Below are 8,632 nucleotides of genomic sequence, written 5' to 3' on the forward strand. Positions count from 1 at the left end.
GTGTCAGTAGAGTAGTTGGTATCCGATAAGATGGAGTCGTTGGATCTAGGATAGGTGCTATCGGATTTGATTGCGGTATATTTGAAGGATAATATCGGAAGTCGGCTTAGGAATTGGCTATAGTTCTTGTTGAAGGAGAGGGAGCTCCACGACTTGTTGATTTGATGAATGATTATGAGTTTCTGCATGTTCTTTCATTATCGGCGGTGTACGAAGGTTTTAGAATAAGGTTTTGTTAGGTATGAGGTTTATTACCGGGATTGGGTTGTTCTGAGTAGTTACTGTGATTGGAGATTTTGCTATGGGTATTTGAGTTAGGTGGTATATCCTGTGATTGTAGCTTGGGTGATGGTTGCAGTTTGGTATAGTTTGTTCAGACTTATGCAGCGTGTAGGTTGCGAGATTCAGATCTTATTAGAAATTCCGGATGCTGGAAAATTGGATTCTAAGGCTTATGGACTAGGTTGAATTGAGAAATTTTAGTTATGTTGTATTATAGGACCTATATGGGATCGGGTGACGTGGGATCACCCCCGGGTACATGCATGGTAAGGTTATACGGCAGTTTGATGGTTTTGGGAAGAACTCTTGGCACGTTCGAGGACGAACGTATATTTAAGTGGGAGAGAATGTAACGACCCGACCGGTCGTTTTGAGCATTTGCACTTCGCTCGGTAGTTTAAGGGCATGAGTAGCTCCATATGATGTATTTTGACTTGTGTGAATCGTCGGTTTTGGTTTTCAGGTTATTCGGGACTGATTTGGAAGAATAGTTCTCAACTAGGGAGCTTTAAATTTGAAAGACTTGACCAAGTTTGACTTTTTATCATTTGACCTCGGATTGAAATTTTGATGGTTCCGTTAAGTCTGTTGGGTGATTTTGGACTTAGGAGCGCGTCCGAATTGTGATTTGGAGGTCAGTAGTAAAATTTAGCTTAAAATGGCGAAAGTTGGATTTTTGAAAAGTTTGACCTGGAGTGGACTTTTTGATATTGGATTTGGATTGTGATTCCGGGAATTGGAATAGCTTCGTTATGTCAGTTGGGACTTGTGTGTAAAGTTTGACGTCAATCGGACGTTATTTGATAGGTTTCGGCATCGGTTGTGGAAGTTTGAAGTTCAAAGTTCATAGATTTCAATTTGAGGTGTGATTCGTCGTTTTGATGTTGTTATGTGTGTTTTGAGGCCTCGAGTAGGTCCGTATTGTGTTATGGAACTTGTTGGTATGTTTGGACGGGGTCTAGAGGGACTCAGGAGTGTTTCAGATTGATTTCAGATCATTTTCTCCAATGTTGCTATTGCTAGTTCAGGTGTTTCCGCACCTGCGGCTGGTTTGCGCAGGTGCGATGGTCGCATGAGCGACGTAGAGATCGCAAGAGCAAAAATATTGCTGGGAGCAGGGTTCCGCAGAAGCGGAGATTACTTCGCATCTGCAAAGGCGCAGATGCGGTGAGTTGAGTGCAGAAGCGGTTGGCAGCGCAGAAGCGACATTTGGGCGCGCACCTGCGAGTGCGCAGATATGGGTATTTTACCGCTGGTGCAAAGGCAAGCTCCAGTGATTCTCCACAGAAGCATGATTTCGGTCGCAAAAGCGACGCCGCATAAGAGCGGCTAATGTGTCGTAGGTGCGAAAGTGCTGTGCAGAATGATAAATACAAGGGTTTGCGATTTTGACTTCATTTTAACATTTCCAAGCTTGGATTGAGGCGATATTTGAAGCATATGTCACCATATGAATTGGGGTAAGTGTTCTCTACTCGGTTTTGGTTATATTTCATGAATCTACCTTCGTTTTGATAATTGGATTGTGAATTTAAAGAGGAAATTGGGGGTTTTGGCCTAAAGTTTCATAATATGAATTTTTGAGTTTTGAACATCGAATTGGAGTGGGATTTGAGTGAAACTAGTATGGTTGGACTCGTAATTGAATGGGTTATCCGATTTTGTGAGATTTGTTGAGTTTCGAGGCGCGGGCCCGGGGTGTTATTTTTGGCCGGTTTTGGGTTTTGATTAGATTCAATCTTTATCATTTGGAATTATTTCCTTGGACTTTATTTGATGTATTTGAGTTGCTTTTGGTTAGTTTTGAGACGTCCGCAGGTCTCTACGCGCGTGATGGCATCTTTGGAGCACCGCTTGGCTTTCTTGGCATTGGTATTGGCACGTTCGAGGTAAGTAACTCTTCTAAACTTAGTGCTGAGGGTATGAAACCCCGTAATATATGTTATGTGATTGGTATTGAGGTGATGCACATGCTAGGTGACGGGCATGTGGGCGTGCACCCTATGAATTGTGACTCCGTTATTTCCATGGCACTATATAGTGGCCCTATTTTGTTGATATCTATGTTATCACCATGTGATAATGTAACTGAACTGTCAATCATGCTAAATATCATGTTTAGGCTTTATGCTGATATTGTTAGGACCCATAGTGGTCGTTTCTTGCTGCCATCTCACTGATTTCATTGATATATCGTACTCAGTAATATTCATGCATTCATATCATATCTCAGTCTCAGTTGTTATTTATTAATATATCATATCATTATTGTCGGGCTAGTTTCATGACATTGTGAGCTCGTGAGTGAGATTGGAGAGATTGATGACTGAGTGAGGCCGGTGGGCCTGTTTCTGAGGATATTGATACTGTAGCACGTAAGTTGTCTGTGCAGCACGTGAGTTGTCCATACGGATCCAGATTTTGATAATATAGCACGTGAGTTGTCCGTGCGGATCTAGATATTGATATTATGGCACGTGAGTTGCCCGTGCAGCACGTGAGTTGTCCGTGCGGATTATAGCGCTTGGGCTGAAAGGAGCCCTTCCGCAGTCTGCATACCCCCAGTGAGCGCAATCGACTATAAATATGTGGATCGGGCTGCACGCCGCAGCGGGTATTGTACAACGCTTAGTGATTGAGTGTGCTGAGCATTGAGCATAGTGAGAGAGGATGCGGGACAATGAGATTGAGTACTATGAGAGTGTGAGTATACGAGCTCATCATCGAGATGCATTGCATTTGATATGCGTACTTGAGATACATGCATAAAGATGCATTTCTTTTTGCTACCCAATTTTGGGACATTTATGATTTTACTGTATCTTGACATATAGGCGTAGAGACGTACTTTCCTCATGCTATCTGAAAATAAAATATCTTACTTATTGTTGAAAGGATTTTTTGGAAGAATCACAGTTTTCAAACTTACTCGTGTTTTGGCATATTCGGTAAAAGATTTGAGTTTCACTGAGATACCTCTTTTATTACCTGTGTTTTGTTGTTATGAACTATTGTGGAATATTGGTATCGTACCCGACCTTGTGTTTGCTCGTTACAACTTTCAACCGAAGGTTAGGTTTGTTACTTACTGAGTACATAGGGTCGGTTGTACTCATACTACACTTCTGTACCTTATATGCAGATGTTGGCTGCTGATAATGCTGTGTTAGATGGGAGCTGGATTGAAGATGTACATGTGTCCCGGTTGCAGCTGCCTCTTGTTCGTTGTAGCCTTAGATCTATAAAACCTTGTTTATATACTTTTCAAACAGACTATGTATTTATTTCATTTCAGCTTTGTAAACTTTATTCTTAGAAGCTCATGATTTGTACTACCAGTCCTTGGGAAATGTATAAATTAATTAAATTACTTTCGTTTATTTGTCCTATTAATATCATTAGAATTGGATAGTTACTGGTTGGCTTACCTAGCGGGTTGGGCTAGGTGCCATCACTACTAGTGAATTTGGGGTCGTGACAAATTGGGTTCTTGTTAGTCAACAAATGAATGATCTCCATTACATGCTTGATGATGCGGACAACCATTAGCTTCTTCCCGTTGTTCCGTCCATGCATCATAAGAGAGTTGGTGAGCCTCTCAACAATTGGGCTCTGGGCCTTCGTGAAACGCTTAGCCTGGTATCTACCAGCTGTGTGTTGCATATAAACTGGATGCTTAGAAGCAATTGCTGTGATGTAATCCTCAACAGAGATGTCATTGATCTTCACCAAAAAGTGAGATCATAGTTATAGTGAAATCTTTACCAATTATTTAATATTATTAGTTGAGTTGAAACAATCAATTATTTACCAAGCTACATCAACTAGATTGGTTTGATTTATTAAAAGCTAAAACTTTAGATACTCAAGTGCTATAAGTTGTAATTTTCCTTATATAAATAAAATTTAAAAAATAGTACCTTACATTCAGTTGATTCTAGGAAAAGGAAGGAGTTTTTAGCAGCAATAAATATGTCACTTTGAAAAAAACGAGTTATAGGAATGAAGAGAAATGGAAGATACCTGAACATCGTCGTAGGTCCAGCGATTGAAAAGCATAACATCGCAGTAAATTTTATTCTCTGCGCTTGCATCCACCGGAGCGGCTACTACACCTGCATCTATTTCTTCTTCTCTGCTCCGATTATTAACCTGCTGCACTAAATCTAATAGTTAAAACAATGCTTTTCTCATGATTTTTGTATTTGCATATAACGATAGAGAGAAAATAAGGAGGGAGTTGTTCACCTTCGGCGTCGAAGTGTCTTTGCTGTTGTCTGTTGCTACTGCTGTATCAGAGAATGGAGTGCGTTAAATCCCTAGAAAGTTTATAGTAGTGTTTCAATGAAGTTGGGCAAAGGCTAAAATGCGATAGCTCAACCCACTAAATATTGGGCTTTCTGCTCTGCTGTGTCTACGATCCGACTTTATCATCAGGCCCAAGTTCACTATCTCTGGGTAAAAGCCACAAGCCCAGAAATAGCCTGAATTAGTTAAATGGCAATAAATATTAGTTAGTGGTCCCGTGGGTCCCACGAACGTATAAAGAGGAGACATGTCAGCTTTAAATAGGCGCCTTATTAAAAGTTCAACAATTTCCGAACATAGCTTTGAAATAATTTTTTCAGTAATTCATATTGGGAATATTTTCATATATATACTATAATAAGGACTTATTTACCATTTTTCTCAAAGTTTTTCAGATTTCAATAAATACCTTAATTGTTTTAATAATTTATATAATCGTCCTTAAAAGTCACTCACCCCATTATTAATTCCTTCAATTAAGGTATTCAGTTATATCCTTTCTTTTTTTTTCTCTCATCTCCTATCTCCCTCTTCTACCATGCAAATTTGATTGCCAATTCACGTGGCTTTTCACTTAATGGTAGTCTCTCCACTTCCTACGACGAAAATTATACATAATGTTTAGCACTCATCAACACATATAAGGTTTACTGTACTATATTTCATTAATGAGAAAAATAAGTAGTTGATTAATTTAAATTAATATGGCTGCTAAACATTAAATTAAAAAATTTTAAAGCTTTGAATTCGATATTTTGTATAGGGTGTTTTTGGAAGTGATTGAGAATATCCTTTGGAGTTTACATCTCAATTTTGAGGGAGATTGGTTAAGTATAGAGTTTGTTTAGGTAAAAATTCAGATTGAAACTCGAAAAAGAAGTTGCAGAAAATTTTATGATAACTGTATTATAATTGTATCTTATACATCAATACCTTAAACTTAATTGTATCATAAATATATCATACTTGTATCACAATTGTATCTAACTTGTATGAGTATCTGATACATTAATACCTAAAATGATAAATGATACAATACTAATACAATTATCATACATTTGTGATACAAACCGCGATACATTTCTGAAAAATTATGATATAATTATGATCTTCATCTTCTTCAAATTTTAATCACAACTCTAAACTAAAAATCTGATATAATATTATATTATAATTATAGTAGTAACGACCCGACATGTCATTTTGAGCATTTTTTCCTTCGCTCGATAGTTTGAGGGCATGAGCCGTATAATGTATTATGACTGTATGAATCGTCGATTTTGATTTTCAGGTTACTCAAAAGTGATTTGGAAGAAAGAATTTCATGTTTGAAGCTTTAAGTTGGAAGAGTTGATCAAGTTTAACTTTTATGTATTTGACCCCGGAACGGAGTTTTGATGGTTAGTTAGGTCCGGATGGTGATTTTGGACTTGGGTGTATGCTCGGATTTGCATTTTGATAAGTTTAGAAAGTTTCGGCGCTAATTGGCGAAAGTTAGAAATTTGAAGGCTTGGAAAGTTCATAAGTTTAACCGAGAGTTGACTTTGAGGATATCAGATTCGGATTATGATTTCGGGAATTAGAATAGCTTCACCATGTCATTTGGGACTTGTGTGCAAAATTTGAGTTCATTTCGGGTTGATTTGATATGTTTCGACGCGAGTTTTTGGAAGTTGAAAGTTCAAAGTTCATTTAGGTTTGATTTGAAGTGTGATTCGTCATTTCGATATTGTTATGCGTGATTTGAGACCTTAAGTAGGTCCGTGTTAGGTTATGGGACTTGTTGGTATATTCGGACAGGGTCCCGAGGGGCTCGGGTGAGTTGTAGACGTATTTCAGATCATTTTCTTTCAATTTGGCCTTGCTGGTTCCTACTGGTGTTAGGTGCACCAAGTTTTCTTTGCGATCGCGAAGTTAGAGGTGTGATCTCGTAGATAAAAAATCTGGAGTTGAGTAGTTCTTTCTTCGCGTTGGCGAGTAGATTTTCGCGTTTGTTTCTGGAGATTGGGCATCGCGTTCGCATAGGGCTGAGCTGAGAGCTTCTTTATAGCGTTCACGTATTAGGGAACACGGTCACGGAGTGTGGGCGCCTGTGTGATTCGCGTTCGCATGACCAGGTTCGCGATTGCGTAGCATATTCGTGGAGGCAGTGTAGGTTATTCATCACGATTGTGAAGGTTGTTCCGGGATCGCGGTTCATTAATTTGCCCTGTGATTATATAGTACTCTATTTCGGAGGTTTCGGCCCTTTTTGCATATTTGGAGCTATGGAGCTCGGATTGAAGCGATTTTCACCATATGGATTGGGGTAAGTGTTCTCTACTCGGTTTTATTTATATTTCATGAATCTATCTTTATTTTTAGCATTTGGTTGATGATTTCAAAAGAGAAAGTTGGGGGGTTTTGACTAAAGTTTCATAGAGTGAATTCTTGAGTTTTGAACATCGATTCGGAGTTGAATTTGAGTGAAACTGGTATGCTTGGACTCGTAATTAAATGGGTTGATGGATTTTGTGAGTTTTGTTGGGTTCCGATGTGCATGCTTAGGTTTGACTTTTTGGTTGACTTTGGAGTTTTGATTAATAATTCGACCTTTATCATTTGGAATTGTTTCCTTAGGCATTATTTTATGTATTTGAGTTGCTTTGACTAGTTTCGAGCCGTTCAGAGGTCGGTACGCGCGGGATGGTATTTTTGGGGCATCGTTTGGCTTTCTCGGTGTTGGATTTGGTTTTTTTGAGGTAAGTAACATTTTTAAACTTGGTGTTGAAGGTATGAACCCCTGAAGATACATGATATATGTTTGGTGTTGAGGTGATGCACATGCTAGGTGACGAGCGTATGTGCGTGCACTGTGTGAATTGTGACTCGGTTATTTCTGTGGTATTATGTAGTTACCTAATCTTATTTGTATCTATGAAATCTCTACTTGCTATAGTAATTGGGTTCTGATCCATGATAGAAATCATGTCTAGGCTATATGCTTATCCTGTTGGGACCCACTGAGGTCATCCCTGCTGTTGAGTTATTTGTTTACATTGCAATTACCTACTCAGTCATACACATTCCTTTGCATAACATATCTCAATCTTTGATACCATTTATTGATACATCACATCATCATGTTGGGCTGATTTTCATGACATTGTGAGCCCACCACCAGGCCACCACTATCCAATGATCACTAGTATTTATTGTGGAAGGAGATGAGAAGAGATCACTTGGAGGTGACTGATGGATGCTTCAAATATGGTAAAAAGAACCATATGATCAAGAGCTGTCCTATGTGGGAAGTTGAGTGGAAAATGGAGAGATATAAAAGAAGAAACAGAAAGAAGGAACAAGTTCATGATAAGAAGAAATACAACAAAGGGCCATATAAAGCAATGGTTGCTGCTGAGGAAGATAATTTAGATGAGGACATTGATGATGATGATGATGATGAACGAGCTCTTATAGCAATTCAAGAATATGAAGAAGAACCCAAGATAAGTTTTCTAGACCTAAAGGATAAAATTAAGTTTCTTTCTAAAGATAGATTATCAGAATTGTTGCTAACATTAATTGATGAATCTAAGAATATAAGTTGTGAAAAAGAACAGTTGTCAAATGAGTGTGTCATTTTGAAAGCAAAGTGCAAAAACCTAGAACTTAGGGCTTGTGAAACTGAAAATAAAAATACTATTTTGAAGAACCAGGTTCATGCACTTGACACAACTATCTTAGAACTTAGATATGATAATCTGAAATTGAAGTTAGGAATAGGTAAAGAAATAGCTAGTGTCACATAACTCACACTAGAAAAGGATTTAGGAAAGGTAAAAGATGAGCTATATAAGAGGGATGAACATGTGAAAGTCCTAACGGAGGATCTGAACAAGGTCAAGCATGAGCTAGACATAACTTGTAAATGGAACAGGTCCTCTGATGCACTTTCATGGCTACAAGTATATCATAGTAGCAACAGAAGAGGACTTGACTTTGGGAACTCTGCACCTAGTGGGATCCCAAAAACAAGTACCTCACACTCCCTGACAGCTGT

General features: G+C 38.5%; 1 long non-coding RNA gene across 1 annotated transcript; it reads right to left on the reverse strand.

Moving 5' to 3' along the window:
• Positions 1 to 3,815: 3,815 nt before the first annotated feature.
• LOC104103133 (uncharacterized) lies at positions 3,816 to 4,444 on the reverse strand. The gene is made up of 2 exons (XR_011412633.1): positions 4,306 to 4,444; positions 3,816 to 4,005 (listed from the first exon to the last, which is right to left on the reverse strand). It is a non-coding gene; the product is annotated as an uncharacterized lncRNA (long non-coding RNA).
• Positions 4,445 to 8,632: the final 4,188 nt, after the last annotated feature.

Source organism: Nicotiana tomentosiformis, chromosome 12 (genome assembly GCF_000390325.3).
Source record: "Nicotiana tomentosiformis chromosome 12, ASM39032v3, whole genome shotgun sequence".
NCBI classification, from domain to species: domain Eukaryota; kingdom Viridiplantae; phylum Streptophyta; class Magnoliopsida; order Solanales; family Solanaceae; genus Nicotiana; species Nicotiana tomentosiformis.